Source organism: Leopardus geoffroyi, chromosome B3 (assembly GCF_018350155.1).
Source record: "Leopardus geoffroyi isolate Oge1 chromosome B3, O.geoffroyi_Oge1_pat1.0, whole genome shotgun sequence".
NCBI lineage: Eukaryota > Metazoa > Chordata > Mammalia > Carnivora > Felidae > Leopardus > Leopardus geoffroyi.
The window spans coordinates 53,468,455-53,488,103 of record NC_059337.1 but is presented as its reverse complement, the minus strand read 5'-3'; the positions used below and the strand labels follow the sequence as shown (position 1 = coordinate 53,488,103).

Sequence of the window (19,649 nt, the reverse complement as noted above, 5' to 3'; positions counted from 1 at the left end):
GAATTGTTGAAGACATCTTTGGTGCAAAAGGTGATTTTATTAAAGCAAGGGGACTGGACCCATGGGCAGAAAGAGCTGTTTTCTAAGTGTGAGGGGTGACCATTTATATATTATGGAGTTGGGAGAGATAAAGTCAAGAGGAAGTCTCTAAAGCGATTTTTGTATGTTAAAGAAGACTCATAAGATACTGGAGGCTTAGCTATTGTCAGGCTAAGGTTGCTTTTCCTTTAGTAAGGCATTTAACATTATGACTATAGGGGGTTCCTGGAGAAATATTTCACTCTGTATTTGCCTCAAGTATTTGTCAATGGGCTTCAGGTTATAAGGAGATTGAATTTTGCCTGCCGTTTCCTTCTTGCCTTTGTTCCTCACATCGCTATGGAGGGGAGGGTGATATTAGGGCTCCAGGAAACTGAGTCTATAGGTTTCTGGGGATTAGGCTATCAGATCGCCTTTTTCTTATTTGCTAAGACATGTGTAAACTGATGGAGACTCACGTCTTGCATAACTATGATCTCTATCAATTAACCATTTGTTTTCTTTCATTTCCTTTGCTCTTGGGTAGTTGGGATTGTCTGAGGAATATTACACATATCCCACCTTGTTTTGGGGTGTGTGTGTTGTTAGCTTGTCCTTTGTCCTCAGCTTGCCTTATGCTCCCTCATCAGTATGATCTATCCAGACCACTAAAACTTTTTCCATATTCCTTATCATTTATGAGTTTACTAGAGTAGCTCTTGTAATTTCCTTCAAAAACTCTCCCTTTGCATCCACAACTTGGCTGTTTGACACAGAGGCCTAGCTTTCAGCCTATCTTGGCATTTATGCCTTCCTTATTAAGCTTAATCATTTCTAGCTTTTGATTGAAAGTGAGAGATGTGAGACTCTTTCTTTCCCTTGAACACTTAGAGGCCATTGTAGAGATATTCATTAGCCTAATTTTAATATTGTTGTCTCAGAGACTAGGGAGACCCAATGAGAAGGAGAGAAACCTGTTCCAGGTCGGTGTAACAGTCAGAATAGAATACACACAGCATTTCATGATTAACTTTACTGTCTTATCTGGGCACAGTTCATGGTGCCCGAAGATAATTCCAATAGTAACATCAAAGATTCACTGTTCACAGATCAGCATAGCAAATACAATAACAATGGAAACACGTAAAATATTGTGAGAATTATCAAACTGTGAAACAGAGATAAGAAATGTTCAACAACTGTTGGAAAAATGACTCTGATAGACTTGCTTAACACAAGGTTGCCACAAACCTTCAATTTGCAAAAAGCACAATATCTGCAAAGCACAATAAGGCAAAGTGCAATGAAACAAGGTATGCCTATGCATATTATCTCATTCATTTCTTTACAACAGTCTTATTGAGAAAATGAAACGAAAGTTCAGGAAGATTAAACAACTTGCTGAAGGTCGTAAAAGAGAAGAACAGAATACAGTTTCAGAGTTCTGTCATTCAAGGACCATGCTGTCTCCTCATCCATACTACCATCTACCACACCTAAGAGCCTTAAGGAATTCAGAAACAAATTTTTGAAACTATCAGCCCAAAGTGTATAATCTTGTGTACCTGTTCCATCCATTAGAATAGATCCTATTGTTTTTTGAGATTTGTTTTTTGAGATTCCAGAGCATTACAAAAGATTCAATGAGAGAAAAATTGGGACCTGTTAGATGACACATTTCTATTATATAATCTTGTAGCATTTTACCAAAATATGGACTGTATGTTGTACAGCACTAGGGAATTAGTCAAATCATTTTGCATCATTGTTTTAGTTCCAAAAAACCACTAAGATGCTCAGCAAAAAAGCCAGACATTGTCAAACATAAAATTAAATAAACATAACTTGTAAATAAAAGAGAATCGATTGTGGAATGTTGTTTGGTCAGTTCTTATTGTTTTCCATCTTTTTGTTTCCTAATTCCCATTCTGCTTAGGGCAGCTGTGTTCTCCTAAAGGGCAGGGCAGAAGGACTCTCCAGGTCTGGTTTTGTTGATGGTTTTATATTGCTCATTGTGAGTTTCAAGAATGATCACCCAGGGTGAAGAACAAGGATTTACTATACTGTAAACTTTTAAATCATGGAACATAAAACTTTTCCCCCATTTATTTTCATGTTAAAATTCAGACACCATCAAATCCAGACCCTAGTTGCCTCACTGACACACTTAAAAAGAAAGTAGGGGAAATAACCAGGAAGAGGGGAAAGGAGACACACTTGAGTATAATTTCACGAGGTCCTGGCCTTTGCCTGATCCTATGGGGAGCTCTGGAGCACAACTTATACCTCAGGGTTTATCCAGCCTTGAGTAAAAAAAGCTCAGCTTTCATATTCAGGCACCAATCAATGACTATGTTTCCCCTCAGGCAATTCTGAATTTCTGCCAGTACTGGCAAAGCAGTTCATTGGAAACAAAGCAAACAGAAGCTGAAAGATGGCCCCCAGAACTGATCAAAAGGATCAGAGAGCTACGAGTGGTACACAGACTGTATCAGCTTTGCCAGAGACCATCTAATCTATAGTTTGTAATTTTTTCACTGTAGGTTTGACTTTATTGATCAATAGACAAAAGGTCAATTAGCATCCAGTAGTGGTAGAGGAAGAGGGTCTTGGTGATTTGAAATGTTAGAGTAGCTTGTGAAATTTAGACAACCCCCTACCCAAGATTCTAAGGGAGTCAAACTGGTAAGACTACGGTCACATGTTCTTATGTAGCATAAAAAGCCTTCAGGCAACTGATCACTAAATATGCCCTGTGTCACCAGGACCATAGAGAAGGCAAAATGTTTATCTGACTCAGTCCTTATCTCAAGATGCTCACACTACAGTTGTTGAGATGAAATTCACACGCATGAAACAATTATGAGCAACACCAACACTATATAATTAGAGACTGTTGGATTCCGAGAAAAGAGAAATAGACTCCCTTTGGCTATACTTTTTCAGAGACTCACAGTATGAGTGGTGAATAAGGTCAGATCAAGCCCATGCATGCAGTCATTCAACCAATCTAAGTGGGCCAGATGACAAGCTTGTTAGGGCTGAGGGCTGGCAGGACAGATCAGAAGATAGCATTGTAAGTACAATGATAAAATGTGTACTTTGGGGAGTTATTTGGGTGCTATTAATACTTTTTAGTAGGAAGTTCAATTATTGTATTTTATTGAATCTAAGATGTTATGAATTGTAAAATTTGCCATTGTTTTATTCAGCATTAGGAAAGAAAAAACCCTTCCTGTTAGGCAATGCAATACCTTCAATGTCTCACAAATCCCAATTGCAGAGGTATTGTACTGTGAAATAAACATTCATTTAAGAACTGATGAAATGGGGCTGTAAGAGACATGATTGGGCTTAATCCTTTCCTCTGGCTGTCTTTTGCTTTTAGAGGACAGACAGAGGAGTGCCCACTTTTCCCCTTCTATAGTACCTAGTCCTGTCAGTCTCTGCATTTCCTAAAGGGAGAAGAAAAATGATAACAAGGCCTTTGGTTTCTAGCACTTACTCTAATAGAACTAGCTCAGTAGTGTAATGAGGCCAGTAATAGTATCTGAAGTAGTAGCTAATATTGATCAGATGCTTAGTATAAATTCAGCACTGGGTTAATTGCTTTTTACCCATTACTTAATTTAATACTTAATCTGTTGAATAAAAGTATTAGTGTATCCATTTTACTGATAACTAAACTGAGCTTTAAAGAGGGTATTCAATTTACCTGAGGTCACACAGCTGGTAACTACCTGAGCTGAGTCTGAGATGCAGATCTGTCTACCTCCCAAGTTTATGTTTTTACTCACTATGCCAGTAGGCGATTTGATAAGACCCGATCTTCTGTGAAGGAAGAAGACATTGCATTGCAGTCAGCATTTACCAGTAACATCTGTTCTTAGGGATCATTCAGAAAGCAAAAACGGTCATACCAGCTAAAGAGAAGACTGAGTGACCCACCTTAAATTATGACTATATCTCTGATGTCACTCTTGCATAACCAGTCTTTACACAGTCTTTGCGAATTATACTGCTGGATAATGAATTTTAAATTGCACGTCTAAGTAGACTAAGAACTCTATAGTTAGTGGGTTATATTTAAGTGACCACAGAATAGATAAGGTGCACAATTAAAGAGTACATTTCTTCCAAACCCTTAATTTGTGTTAGGATACTCAATTACCACCCTCTGTGTGCAGGCATGAATTTTGATCTAGTAGCAATGAGGTCAGGCCCAGAAGTCTGCAGATTCAGAATTATTTATCAACAAGCATTACTTAACCCACATTTGACACAACTGTTTACGTTCACAGGCAATTTGGGGTATCTGAATTTAGAACAGGTTAGCTAAACCTTGATAAACCTGAGGTAATAGAATTTTGGGACAGAAGTGTCAGTTTGCTAGCATCTTTTTTTTAAAGTTTTTTTTTTTTTTTAACATTTATTTATTTTTGAAAGACAGAGAGAGCATGAGCAGGTAAGGCGGGGAGAGAGAATGAGAAGGAGACACAGAATCCAAAGCAGGTTCCAGGCTCTGAGTTGTCGGCACACAGCCCAATGTGGGACTTGAACCCACAAACCGTGAGATCATGACCTGAGCCAAAGTCAGGTGCTTAACTGACTGAGCTACCCAGACGCCTCAGTTTGGTAGCATCTTAATGAGGTTAGTCCAATCACCCTATAAACTAGACCAGTGATTCTCAAACTTTTGGGTCTCAGGACCCCTTTACACTCTTAAAAAATATTGAGGACCCCAAGGAGCTTTTGTTTATGTGGGTTTTATCTATGACTATTTCCCATATTAGCAATTAAAGTGGGGAAATTTAAAAAGCATTTATTTATTTATTTATTTATTTTTAATTTTTTTTTTTCAACGTTTATTTATTTTTGGGACAGAGAGAGACAGAGCATGAACGGGGGAGGGGCAGAGAGAGAGGGAGAAACAGAATCGGAAACAGGCTCCAGGCTCTGAGCCATCAGCCCAGAGCCCGACGCGGGCTCGAACTCACGGACCGCGAGATCGTGACCTGGCTGAAGTCGGACGCTCAACTGACTGCGCCACCCAGGCGCCCCTAAAAAGCATTTATTAATTCATTTGAAATAATAATGCAATTACATGAGCTAAAATGATACCAGATAAGATACTTTCTAATGACCAATATTCTTTAAGAGTTTTTGTCAAAATTTTTTTATTATGGTAAAATATAAATGACATAAAATTGACCATTTTAACCACTTTTAAGTGTACAGTTCACTGATATGAAATGTATTCACATTGTTATGAACCATTCATTTATCTCTAGAACATTCTCATCTTCCCAAACTGAAATTCATACTCATTAAACAATAGTAAGTGCCCTTCATCTTCTTTCCTCAAGTCTCTGGCAACCACCATTCTACTTTCTGTTTCTATAAATTTGAGTATTTCTAGCTACCTCGTAAGTGGTATGTTATACCTATAAGTAGAATCATGTAATATTTGTCTTTTTGTGACTGGCTTATTTCACTTAGCACAGTGTCTTCAGGGTTTACCCATGTTATAGCATGTGTCACAACTTCATTCTTTTAAAAAGCTGAATAATATTCCATTGCCTATGTATATACCACATTTTAAAAAATCCATTTATCTTTTGACAGATATTTGAGTTGCTTCCACCTTTGGGCTATTGTGAAGAATGCTGCTATGAACATTAATAAACAAATATCTGCTCACGTCTCTGCTTCCAATTCTTTTGGATATTTATCCAGAAGTGGAATTGTTGGATTATATGTTAAACTCAAAATATGTTTAATATTTTGAGGAACTGTCATATAGTTTTCTTGGGCCAATGTTTTTTATCACTACCTATTTTTTGCTAAAAACAAATTGTTGTTTGTTTAAAAATTTTTTTATTTGAGTATAGTTGACACTAAAACTTTTAAAACACATCATTAATAATATTGAAATATTTTTTATTTTTCTTGGATTTTGTTCAATAACAAAACATTTGATGAGTAGCTCATGGATTTGATATATGATGTAAAGAATTATGAGTTCTTTGGATGATAGCTTTCTCATAGCCCTACCTTTCAAGAAGCTGTGAAACCAAAGCAGAAAATGAAACTTAAAGTCTACTAGCAAAAGAATAAAAATAAGAGAGAAAAAATAATGTCTACTGGGCACTGAGTATGCTCCAGGCATTGTTCTAAGTATTGGGGGTATAGCATTAAACATAATAGAGTCCTTGCCCCCAAAGGTGAGCTATATCTTACCATAAAAGTTCTGAAATGGTGATCTTCAAGTGGTCTGAGGGCTTTCTTGTCTGTCAGAAAAATCAACAGTTCATAACTATTATTATTTTTTTATTTTGAGAGAGAAAGAGAGAGAGAGAGCAAGGGAGGGGCAGAGAGAAAGGGATAGAGAATTCCAAGCAGGCTTAGTGCTGTCAGAGCAGAGACCAAAGCGGGGCTCAATCCCATGACTGTGAGAGCGTGACCTGAACTGAAATCAAGAGTCAGATGCCTAACTGACTGAGCCACCGAGGCACCCCAACAGTTCATTATTATGCCAGTGTCTATCCTTCACCAGTGGTGCAATGGCAGACAACCTTGAGAGATAGTTCCAGTAGTCTGTATCCCTGTTCTCTCAAGAATTGAGATAAATGATCTTTATCTGGTAATTGTGGTTGAAGGTGTTAAAATTATCTAGATATTTCCTCCCCCACCAGCCTATTCTTCTTTTATTAGCCTTCCTTTCCTCTAAAATTACCACCTGCTAATATGCAGCTGCATATTTGAGTGTGATGAGTTTTTTTGGTGCAAATATGCTCCAGTAATCACCTATGTCAACATATCCCAGTTCACAACAGATTTGCCACAGGAGAACTTTAAAGTAAAAAATAACAAGATTCATTTACGTTTTTTTTTAAGTTCAAAGTCAGCAGGATTTGTATGAATTATAGGAAGGTGAAAAACAATAAATATGAAAACTATGACTTCTGATTTGTTATTCTTCTGAACAGGTAAGGACACAGATCCAAACACTCAATGGATTCTATGCTATGAAAGTTATCATTATAAAACAGTGAAACACTCCTTTAACTGTGACAGTTTATACATTCCAGTGAAATTTGGTTTTAAACCTGAACACAGGGAATACACTGGAATGACACAAAAACTTCATAAGGATTAAAAGTACACATAAAAAATCCATGAAAGAAGCCCTTGATTACTTATTGTTTCTTCTGCAAGACACACTAATGTTACATACAAGAAGAAGAAGAAGAAGAAGAAGAAGAAGAAGAAGAAGAAGAGAAAGAAGAAAAAGAAGAAAATAGCATTGGTAGTAATAAACAGTGCAAATCATACTTCAGGAAAAACAAAGAGTAGTATGATATTAGAATGAAGGCAAAGAATACTACAGAAAAAAATTTTGAAATACATTCTATAGTAAGATTCATGACTGACAGTATAGAGTGTGAGCATGTCATAGGCTATTGTTAGAGACTGCATTTCACTTGTTTTCATGTCTCTCTTGATACAGAGGATGATTCCAAGTTTCTGATATGGTCTGTTTTGGTTATTCAGCTCTAGCCTGTAACTGATGGCAATTCTGCTGGCTATAACATCCACCAGCATAAAAGGAGAAGCCATTTTCACAGAAAAGAGCGAAAAAGCAGTTCAAGCAATTTCATGTTAGGATCAACTATGACTTAACTGTAAGAGACTCTTAACTACTGAAAACAAACTGAAGGTTGATGGGGGGTGGGGGAGAGGGGAAAGTGAGTGATGGGCATTGAGGAGGGCACCTGTTGGGATGAGAAACAAACAAACAAAGAACGAATTGTGCCTTAAAAAAAACCATGTGAGTTGGGTCTGGGTGTCAGAGCATTCATTCATTCATTGTTTCAATATTTATTGGGTGCTGGAATGGGCCAGGCACTGTGGTAGGCACTGGGTATATAGGGTGAGCAAAATAAACTGTCCTTAGATTTGTTTCTTGATGTTCCAATTTTATTAATTCCATAATTATACTGGTTTGGTTCTTGTGCCAGTTATTAAATATTGTCTCTTACCTCCACACCCACTCCTGTTATTTGAGATGCCAGAGCTGGGACCATGCATACCACATTTCTGCTTTGCCAGTTTCTCTCTGTTAGGGACTTTTTTTTTTCAAGTTTATTTATTTTGAGAGAGACAGAGAGAGAGACAGAGAGAGAGAGAGCACCACGGAAGCAGGGGTGGGGCAGACAGAGAGGGAGAGAGAGAATCCCAAGCAAGCTCCACACTGTCAGCATACAGGCAGATCCCCCCCCGCCCCCACCACCAAATCTTCTAAGTTTTAATTATTCCAACCTCTTCTCTTTGTTCCCCACCCCTGGGGTGAAACTCCTTTTTGCAATGAATCTGTATCTCTATATCTACATCTATATTTATATCTAATATATATATCTCTTGTATCTGATCTTTCTGTTTTTCTTTTTTGATTCTTCAGTAACTAGATAACAATTCTTTAACTCCTTTGGTTAAAATAACTAATGGTTTCTGGCTCCTGATTGAACACTGGTTAACACAGTCTTAATTTGTTTTGTAATTCTCTTTTACAGATCTCATTTGTTTTCATTTTATAATAAGTTCTTATCTTATCATAAACATGCCAGCACAGAGAACTCTTGCATTTTTTCTGTTCTTTATGTTTCCAGACCACATATGGTGTGCCATGTTCCTTTCCTTATTACTGTTTTCTTTGCTGAGTATATGTGCATAGTTGCTTTGTGTTTTCTTTTATCTTGCCTTGTTCATACTTAATATTTTTCATAAATTTTCTTTTCATCTTGCTCATCCATACCCTGGACAATTCTTTTCTAGACATGTTTTACTTTGATGCAGTGTGGGTAAATCTCCCTTGGCATCCTTTCTATCTAACAAATGTTTGTCTTTTCCTATACCTACAGTTTGAGGATTCATATCAAGAACAGATTTATTAAGATCCATGAAATGAGAAATGAATGCACCATATTTCCTTGTTATACAATCTCAGTAGTTGTTATGTAATGAAGTCTCTCTCTGCTGGACTATGACCTTTCCTGATTTCAGAAGTCTCTCCATAAATATGAATCATGCTGAATCATGTTTTTATTTTTATTTTATTTCATTTATTTTATTTTAATTTTTAATGTTTATTCATTTATGAGAGATGGAGAGAGACAGAGCATGAGCGGGGAAGGGGCAGAGAGAGGGAGACACAGAATCTGAAACAGGCTCCAGGCTCTGAGCTATCAGCACAGAGCCTGCTGTGGGGCTCAAACTCACGAACTGCGAGATCCTGACCTGAGCCAAAGTCAGATGCTCAACTGACTGAGCCACCCAGGCGCCCCCATGTTTTTATTTTAAAATGAAAAGTTAAGGGCAACTTGTATTAGGTGTATAACTAAGTACTGTTTATGAAGAAACTTCTTACTTTATCTTTTAGGTTACAAAAATAATGTACCTTCAAGATTAAAGAAAAAAAATGCATCATACAACTTTAGTATCCTTGCTACTACTAAGTGGTCCAGGACCTAATATTGGACTCTAGTCAGATATCTATGATATATATAATCTTTTGTAAAAGCTCTGCCCAACAAAGACCTCCAATATTGCATAGTGAATGTCCAAAACAATCAGATAGTCTTTTTGAGGGCATTTGAAGTTGACATCCAAAAGAAATAACTTGGTAGTTGTGGGAATAGCAGAAATAGAGTTAAACAGTATTCAAATCTCCTTAAAAGTGGAGTACCAGAATTGGGATTGAGAGGTTAATGTTGTGCTGATGATGAGAATACAAGTTAATGTCTTATATGTTAAGACATTCTGGTTCTGGAACTGTTTGCTATTCCTACAAGCCATGTTGTTATCTCTCGGTAAACCACAATTACTTAACATGGCTTGAAACTTAAAGGAGTGTTAACTTTTAACTTGTTTCTGGTTGTTTACTATTACATGTAAACAGCCTTATGTACATAGTTTTAATCTTCTGTTGAATTATTTCCATAGCATAAACTGTCAGAAGTGGCCTTAATTATTTCAAGAAATAAATATTATGATTTTTGCTACCTATGTTGCCATATTACTTTTCAGAAGAATTGTAGGAGTTTGTCAGCAAGATTTGAATATAGATTTTACTACAGTCTTGTGCATTTTTTTAAGTTTTTTTAGTTTTATGGGTATATAATTGTACATCAAAACCTTCTTAGTTTGTATTTCTTTGATTTATAAATATTGTCAAGAAATTTTTTGATAAACTTTATGCAGATCACAAGTCCACATGCTCAATGGACCAGCAGGCAAAACTTCAAAGCTTCTAGTTAATGACATTTGAGTCAGCAATGTGTAAATCTTAGATTGAGTTCTATTATTTGTGCACTTGAAAACAAAGATCTGATTAAACGTAAACCACAGTAAGATTGACAGGCTTCTGCTTGGACTAGACATGATCTCATCAGTGCTTCAACAAAAGACTACTCTTAATTGCATTAATTTTGATGGAAGGATTAGCTTTTATTCTCTTTTATTTTGGTCTTCACTAGCAGAAATAATCAGAATTAAATGATTGATCTCAGAAATCTTTTGCTCCTAGACCAATTTTCCACTTGAACCCATCTATAATTGCCAAGATAACACTTTTGCATGCTTCCACTATTATACCACTATCATTTTTAATAGGATGTTTTCAAATTTTATGGTGGTCCTAAAAAGGAAAAGTCTTCCAATTTTGTTTTGAGGGCTTTGATAGCTAGGAACTTCTAGCATGGCAAGGCAAGAAAGCCCCAGTTAACATTTGTTCTTGATCTACTCTGTAGTTTTAAGATTATCTGTACTGAAGTGGAGAAGGTAATGTGGAAGAATTCAGTTAAGATGGTGAACTGAATACAATCTTTTTTGCCCACTTCATACACACAAATGCTGGATTAAAAAAATAATACTAACTTAAGGAATATATACCCAAGCTCAAAAGCAGGAAAGAAAATTCTCTGGAAACCTATAGAGACATAGCAGGTAAAAGGAGCTGAAGCCTTGTTGTCCACTAGGAGGAAACAAACTGACCTATGCCTTTGAGTTGGGCAAATCTAGGTATGGGACCTGAGGGAGCTGTGAAATTACTACGCTGTCCTCAAGTGGGGATCAGTAAGCCCGAAGGCCAAGAGTTGTTGCAAATGTGAGCCAATTTGCCATGGATAGAAATAGAACAACGTGCAAGTGAAGGAGACCTCAGGGACTACTCAGAGTGGGAGTTACCCTAAACGTGGACTATCCACAGGGCACCTGGGTGGCTCAGTTGGTTGAGCGTCCTACCTCGGCTCAGATCATGATCTCATGGTCTGTGGGTTCAAGCCATGCGTTGGGTTCTGTGCTGACAGCTCAGAGCCTGGAGCCTGCTTCAGATTCTGTGTCTCCCTCTCTCTCTGCTCCTCCCCTACTCACAATCTGTCTCTGTCTGTGTCTCTCTCTCTCTCAAAAATAAACATTAAAAAAAAGTTTTTTTTAAATGTGGACTTCCTAAAGCCAAGAAACAAATATAAAAATATATGAAACCCATAGGGTTCAGAAATGAGTAACAATGAAACCATCTCATACAGAGGCTCCCATCACCCTGCTGCTCACAGGACAACATATAATTCTAGCTGAAGGGAAACTCTCAGATAAAAAATATAAAATCCATTAAGAGTACATTGATGTGGGGTGCCTGGGTGGCTCAGTTGGTAAGCGTCTGACTCTTGAATTCGGCCCAGGTCATGATCTTGCAGTCCATAAGATCAACCTCCACATCAGCCTCTATGCTGATTCCCTCTCCCTTTCTCTCTGCCCCTCCCCTGCTTGCACTCTCTCTCAAAATAAATAAATAAACTTAAAAAAAAGAATACATTTATGTTTGAACTATATTTTTAAAAAATTAACATCTAAATACCTCCTAGTGAAATGGTAGAATATCAATGAAAAAGTCTTCTAAAACAGAAGATTGACAAGAGAGGAAAACAATCAGGTTCCTTATCAGCAAAACAAATCCCAGAAAACAGAGATAATACCTTCAATGTATTGAGGCTTCATTATGATTGTGTGAATGTATACTTTCATTTTCAATAGTTGTCAAAATAAAACTCTATACCATGATTAATCATCATTGAAGAGTAAGAGCAAAAGACTTTTTCATATGTACAAATACTAAGAGAGCTTGTTATCCATAGGTGCTTGATGAAAAAACCACCAGAGAATGTACTTTAGCAAGAAGAATGTATCCAGAAGCAGGAGTGGACCTGGACAACCATAACTGACTTTAGAAAAAAAAAAAAAAAAATCACAGCTGAATTTTAAAAAGTGTGTAACTTTCAATTTGGCCTTGGGAAATACATTTCTATTAAATGTCATATATAACGTTGATAGACAAATTCTTGTCTCTGCAAAGTTTTCCAGGAGACACTGATGTTATAACTGTCATGAGATGGATCAAAAACATTTGGTTTTCTTAACATAATGCCCAGACTTGTACCACAAGTATCACAAACTCTTCAAAATGAAAATTACACATTCACACAATCATAATTAAGCCTATGGCTGGGGGCTGAGTAAAAAGAAGGGTCAGCTTTTAATTTGGACTTAACTGTTATAAATTCCAGTAAGTGTTAACACCTAAAGTGAGGTGGAATTCCTAGGATTAATCAAGAATAAATTACCTGAATCCATAAACATCCTAAACTTAGTCTGATGTGAGTCTATCCTCATTACCTTTGACTTTTTTGTAACCTTTCAGCCTCTTTCTTGAATTAAAGGGTTTAAAGAAGACTACAATCTTATTACTGCAAACCTATATTTCTGTGGTTTGTAATGGGCATATTAGCAGTTCTGAGGTCGACCTCAACTTTTCAATACCTTACCATTTGATATCTCATTTTGAACATGTTATTTTCTACTTGCTCCTGCCATTAGCTTTTTTCTTTGTATGAGGTCAGGTGAGTTACTTCAAGGTGAAAACAGTTGCTCCACTTGATCTTAGCCAAAAGGCCGAGAAGCGATTGAAAACAGTTGCTCAAATAAATTTAGCACAGAGCCTTTGCTCAAATAGTTTACTGAATTTTAGTTGACTTAAGAAACATAGTGTCCTATTACTCTGATGCTGCAGTTTTTAACATATTCCAGGATGTTGATGAGGAAGTATGAGTGTAAGACATGGTCCCTAACTGTGTGGAATATACAATCTGTTGGGGAGATGAGGCATGGGAAACAGGATAGGGCCAGTTTATAGGTGTCTCTACTGACAGATTTGAGTAGCTTGGATTTGATCTGACAGGGAATAGAGATATGTTGACTTTCCAGAGTAAGCAAGTGAGATGCCCAAAATGATGTTTCAGAATAATATAAGCAGAAATCCAAACATTGTCTAATAATCTTCACAATTACAGCCAATTCTGTATGATCCATATCAGGCTTATTTGCCTATCGTGAGAATTAATTTCAGCAGATATTTAGACTAAAAACTGGAATTAGCCTGTCATTCAGCAGGCTTGTGGACTGCCTTCCTCACCATCTGTTAACATGCTCTTTGGAATGCAAATTTTAACATTTGCCTATACAAAACATAATTAGAAAGATAACACTGCTGTCAAAATCATAAAACCCAACATAATTATTTCCTCTATCATCATCCTTTTTGGCTGAACTCTGCATATTTTTGGCATTATAAACCACTGTCTTTAATGGCTTCTTTATGATACAACACCATCCTGTGTTTCTTCTTAAATTATAAAAATAATACAAGGAAAATATCATTGTGATCAGGTTGTGGGGAAGGACTTCTTAAACAAGACACAAAGTGCAATTCACAAAGCAAAACATCAGCATTATGTATGGCTGCATATGTTATCCCCTGCACAACTCCAGGGTGGGCCATTCACATAGATCCTGATGTGAATACCTCCCCCAGAGTGTGTAATGTGGTGGCCTCGTGAAAAATGGATGGATTTCACAAAAGACACTATAAACGAACTTAAGAAGGAGGACAGAATAGAGAAGATATTTTCAGTGTCTAAAGCCAACTAAGAATATCTAGAAAAACATACCTAATCATAATATAATGCAAGCCACAATGTGAGTCACATATGTAATTTTAAATTTTCTAGTAGCCACATTATAAAAAGCAAAAATATACAGGTGAAATTAATTTTAACAATAATTTTATTTAACACAATACATCTAAAATATTATTTTAACATAAAATCAATATACAATTATTGAGATATTTTACATTGTTTTGGTATTGAATCTTTGAAATTTGGTGTGCATTTTACACTTACAGTGCATGTCAATTTGGACTAGCCATACTTCATGGACCCAGTAGCTCATGTCTGAATAGTTAATGATTAGTGGCTAGTAGTTACTATTTTGGACTGCACAGCTCTAGAATATAAACAATACTCCTGGAAATCAACAAATAAAAGGAAACGTAGAAAAAATGGGCAAAAGATACAATCAAACAGTTTATTGAACGAGAAACTTGAAATCTTAAGAGATATTCAAACTCTTTAGAAAAAATTAATCAAGAAGATACAACTTTATATATAACAATTTTGCAAAAATTGGATATTACCAACTATTGGCAAAAATGTGTAGAAATGGGAGTTCTTGTGATCTGCTGGTAGAAATGTAAGCTGTTGCAGACATTTCTAAAGAGGAATTTGGCTTTCTTGTACTTAGAGCAACATGATGTGGTAAGTGAAAAAATAACACAATGAGTTCTACAGCAAATGCCACTTATTTACATTCAAACACACAAACTCCACAAACCCCACATATTTTACAGGAATATACGCATATTTATGGACACATAATTACAGTGGGTGTTGGGGGTAGAGGGAGAAAATGGGATGAGGAATAAAAATGGAAAAATGTAATACCGCTCATGGTGAAAAGTTCATAATGCAAAGTTCTCATTCTAAATTCCCAAAACCTCTTCTACTGATTCTTTTTTTGGGGGGGGGTTCTTTCTTTTCTTTTTTTTTCCTTTCACATTTTAGAGGGAAATCTTCACAATTTCTGCTCACCATTTTACATATCTCTCTGTAAGAAAGCTCCATCTGACTTAAATTGTCTTCTCTATGCCAAATCCTCCTACATCTGTATCTCCAACCAAGTCCTCTTGGACTACCTAGTTTTCTTACTTCCTAGTGAACATTTTCCAAAGTCAACACCATGAGCATTCTCTTCCTCTCCATCCTAGGTACTGCTCTCTTTCTAAGCTTTCTTACATCTACAACCATCATTCCTCCAGTCTCAAGAGGAGCATTTATGGTCTTCTTTGACTCTTTCCTCTCCTTGTCCATAGCATCTAGGTAGTTATTGAGACTTCTTGTTTTTACTGTGAACATCATTGCTATCTTATTCTCAGTGCCATGCTCTAAACCTAAAGAACTCACTCTCTGCCTTTAGTTTTTTGTTCTTGTTTTTATAAAAATACTTTATTTTTTTAATGTTTATTTATTTTTGAGAGAGTGCAAGTGGGGGTGGGGCAAAGAGAGGGGGACAGAGGACCTGAAGCAGGCTCTTTGCTGACAGCAGTGAGCCCAATGTGGGGCTTGAACTCATGAACTGCAAGATCATGACCTCAGCTGAAGTTGGATGCCTAACTGACTGAGCCACTCAGGTGCCCCAAAAGACTTTATTTTTTAAGAGCAGTTTTAGGTTCACAGCAAAATTGAAGGGAAGGTATAGAGAGTTCCCATATGCTCCCTGCCTCCAGGTATGCATAGCCTCCTCCATTAGCAACATCCCCAACCAGGGTGATACATTTGTTACAATTGAAGAACCCACACTGACACATCATAATTACTCAAAGTTCATAGCTTACAATAGGGTTCACTCTTGGTGGTGTACATTCTAGAGGTCTGGATAAATGTATAATGACATGTATCCATCATTATAGTATCATGTAGAGTATTGTCACTGCTTTAAGAATCCTCTGTGCTCTACCTGTTCACCCTCCACACTCACCTTTAGGTTTTCATTCCTCTAGTCCATTTGCAAATTGCCAAATCTCCCTATAGCACTGTGTTCATCATATTGCTACCTTCCTCTAAGCTGCTAATGGTGCCAATAGTGAGATTTCATTGTCTTTTGGCTGCTCGGCACTTATTTCTCCTTCACACCTCAATTCTTTTGGGGGAATTATCTCTTGTCAGTCTGGAAAAACTACTAATCCAGTACTCAGCTTCTTCAGCAATGAGAAGGACCCAAGCTAGGGCTTTGAAACTCTCTATCCATCTATTTGAATCCTTAGCAGTGTAATAAAGAGATCAAATATGATTGGATATTCATTCACCCTAGCCATCCTTCTGGTTCCTGCTTTTTAGTCCTCAGAGGTCACTTTGCTTTCTAATATTTCCAGACCTGGTTCTCCAGCCTTCTGGGGCTTCTGATATTTATCCTATAAACTCTTCTCTTGAAGTTTGCCATAGTTAGTTTCTGATGCTTGCAAGCAGAGCCTGACTGATACCCTCTCTGCTGTACAAAGAACAAACTTCTTTCCTGGTTTCAGATCCTCTACGATCTAAACCCAGCCTTATTTTCTTTTATTCACCAAAGTCACAGCCAGGTCAGTAACTCCCCAACTCTGGAAAATGGCATGTTAGTTTTGCTTCTGTGCTTTATAAAACCCTGGAATGATCTACTCTCTTCTGTGCATTTATACCTATTTACTGATTCTTCAAGGTTCTGTTCAGGATTTCTTTTCTCTACGAAAACAAGCATTATGCTCTATATTGTCTTCCACTATCTTTGCAATCTGTTAGTACTTAGTGTCTGTTAATAATTTTCTGGTTGGAATCATATAATTTTGCAATTGTGGGAATACTTGATGATCCAATCTCCTACCCCCTCCAGATTAAACAAAAATTTTTATGGTTTATTTATTTTTGAGAGAGAGAGAAACAGAGCACGAGCAGAAGAGGGGCAGAGAGAGGGGGAGACAAAGAATGTAAAACAGGCTCCAAGCTCTGAGATGTCAGTGCAGAGCCCAACGTGGGGCTCAAACCCATGAACCATGAGATCATGACCTGAGCTGAAGTTGGATGGTTAATCAACTGAGCCACCAAGGCACCCCTCTCTAGATTTTTTTTGACTGAGAGCCTATGCCTGATCCATTGTTGGAAGTCTTTCTTACACGGAATGGAGATTTGTCATCCTATAACTCGTTAGTTCCTTTGCTGATTTCAGCTTGATACTCAAATAAACTAAGAATATCTTAAATATAGGTTTAGCTAGTAAGCTAGTCCTTCCATCTTTGTGTCATCTGAGAACTTGGTATGGCTACCTTCAATGTCTTTATGTTGTTGATAAAAATATGAAAGAAAACGGGCCAAAGACTAGTACTCTCTTGGATACATATATTCTGATACATGGATATGATATTTAACTAGCTATGAATCACTTAATGATTTGCATTTCACATATTTTCCAAAATAATGTTGTAAGAGACTTTGTGAAAAGCTTTGCTGAATCAAGATGCACAAATCTGTGATATTCCCCTGAGATACTAAGATAATCTAGTTATTCTACCAAAAAGAAATGGGTTATTTTGTCTTGGTTTGTTCCTAGTGAATTCATGTCAGCTGATGATCACCACATACCTTTGTAAATGTTCCCCAACTGTTTAATAATCCATTCTACACTTTAAGGCAATTACATTTTCTCTCTTTACTAGCCTTGGGCTGTAACACCCTCACCACCTCTCTTTCCCCTTGATTTGCATTTTAGTATGCATTTGAAAATTATGAAAATGATATATGGTCATCATAAAATTATTCACATGTAACAGAAATGTACAAAGAAAGAAATAAAATCTCCCTCCCAATCAATCCTGGTGTTGACAGATTGGAATGTATACTTCTAGACATTTTTCATGTACTAACAAACATTCTTCAATAGTTTTAAAATGAGATCATACCCTACATACTGTATTGCAACTTAGTTTTTTCACCTAACAATATATCATTAACATCGTTCTGTGTGTGTCATATACAGCGATCATATTTACTCAATGGGTGCATGGAATTCCTTTGTAAACACTGCAGAAATGCCCTCTTATACATGTGTCTCTCTTTCCCCACCTCTTTTTCTACATGTTCTCCCTTAAGACTAAAGAGGAAACTCCCTAGAGAAAAAAGGGAGGAAGGAGCCCTGCTCAGTCCCAGGGGCTCTTTTTTTTTTAATAATTTGATATGAAGACACCTTTATTTTTTTAAATGTTTATTTTTGAGAGAGAGAGAGATTGAAAGACAGAGAGAGAGAGAGAGAGAGAGGTAGAGTGAGTGGGGGAGGGGCAGAGAGAGAGGGAGACAAAATCCAAAGCAGGCTCCAGGCTGTCAGCACAGAGCCCAATGTGGGGCTGGAACTCATGAACTGTGTGATCATGATCTGAGTCAAAGTCAAATGATTAACTGAGCCATCCAGGCGTCCCTGTTCTAGAGGCTCTTAAGTACATAGTCATGTCGTTATCTTGACATGGAAATTTATGGTTTATGATTGCTTTCACATTTCATTTAATATTCACACAAGTGTGTGAAGTAGGTTGACAGGTAAGTCATCCCATTTTATTAACTCTCAGAGATATTAAAATGATCTGCTTCAGACCTCAAAACTAGTTAGGGGAAGAATGAGATTAGAATCCAAGTCTTCTGTCTCCTACCTAGTCGGCTGCCTATTACAATGGAGACAGCTGCTTTCCACTCGCATGTGGAAGGAGAATAGGACTAACTGAAAAAACCTGTGTAGTGATTCACAGGGACCTCGGGGTAATGGTTGCCAGGAATGTGCTGCATCAGCCAGTGGTGTCATGTTGAGCAGTGTTGGTTTGGGTAGTTTTTTTATATGGTGAGAAACAAAGAGAATGAAAGTCTCTCCATGTGTTTCTTAGGTTGATCAATGATTTCTGCTTATGCAGTAGAGACCAGCATAGCATGCATATGCACTTAGGTTCTTAACTGTAAGGCTGGGATTCTTAACCCTGTCTGCATGTCAGAATTGCTTGGAGAGCTTTAAAAACCATCCTGTGGACCTCAAACCCCAGAGAGTCTGACTCAATTGTCTGGAAGCAGGAAACTTCTCCGATGATTCTAATATGCAATCAGGGTTAAGAACCACGTAGTGGGAGGGCAACCTGAATTGTGACATTGTAGTTAAGCTTTACTAGGCTTCTGGGAAGAAACATTTCCCCCTTTCTCTGCAAGTTTGCCCCATCAGAAGGGTTTCCAACTCCTTGAATTTTTAGACATCCTCCCAGCATGCATAGGACTACATACATAGATGTTTGTTGATCAGCTAGCCTGACAGGTAGAAGAAGGTTTAGCAGTTAGCAAAAAAATGAGACAGGAAACAAACAAACAAACAAACAAACAAACAAAAACAGCATCTATTTTGGGAATGGGGGAAAAATAAAAAGGAAGTACCACAGAGTGTAAAATCAAGATTTTCTTACTAAGGGAAATTCTATAACGTATTGTGACTTCATCTTTTTTTTTTTTATGTTTATTTACTGATTTTGAGAGAGAGAGAGAGAGGATCCCAACCAGGCTTTGTGCTGTCAGTGCAGAGCCCAACCCTGGCTCAATCTCAGGAACTGTGACATCATGACCTGAGCA

At 37.2% G+C, this 19,649-nt stretch overlaps 1 long non-coding RNA gene across 4 annotated transcripts in view; it reads right to left on the bottom strand.

The window, feature by feature from the left end:
• Nucleotides 1–19,649, bottom strand: part of LOC123583026 — an 89,556-nt gene that overhangs the window by 15,791 nt on the left and 54,116 nt on the right. Inside the window, exons 4-5 of one of the 4 annotated variants that reach the window (XR_006704709.1) lie at nucleotides 6,259–6,308; nucleotides 3,835–3,849 (exon numbers count right to left, since the gene is read on the bottom strand). The exons of the other annotated variants lie outside the window; for them this stretch is intronic. This is a non-coding gene — a long non-coding RNA (uncharacterized LOC123583026). Of the gene's footprint in view, nucleotides 1–3,834; nucleotides 3,850–6,258; nucleotides 6,309–19,649 lie in introns of those variants that run through there. 4 annotated transcript variants of the gene reach the window in all.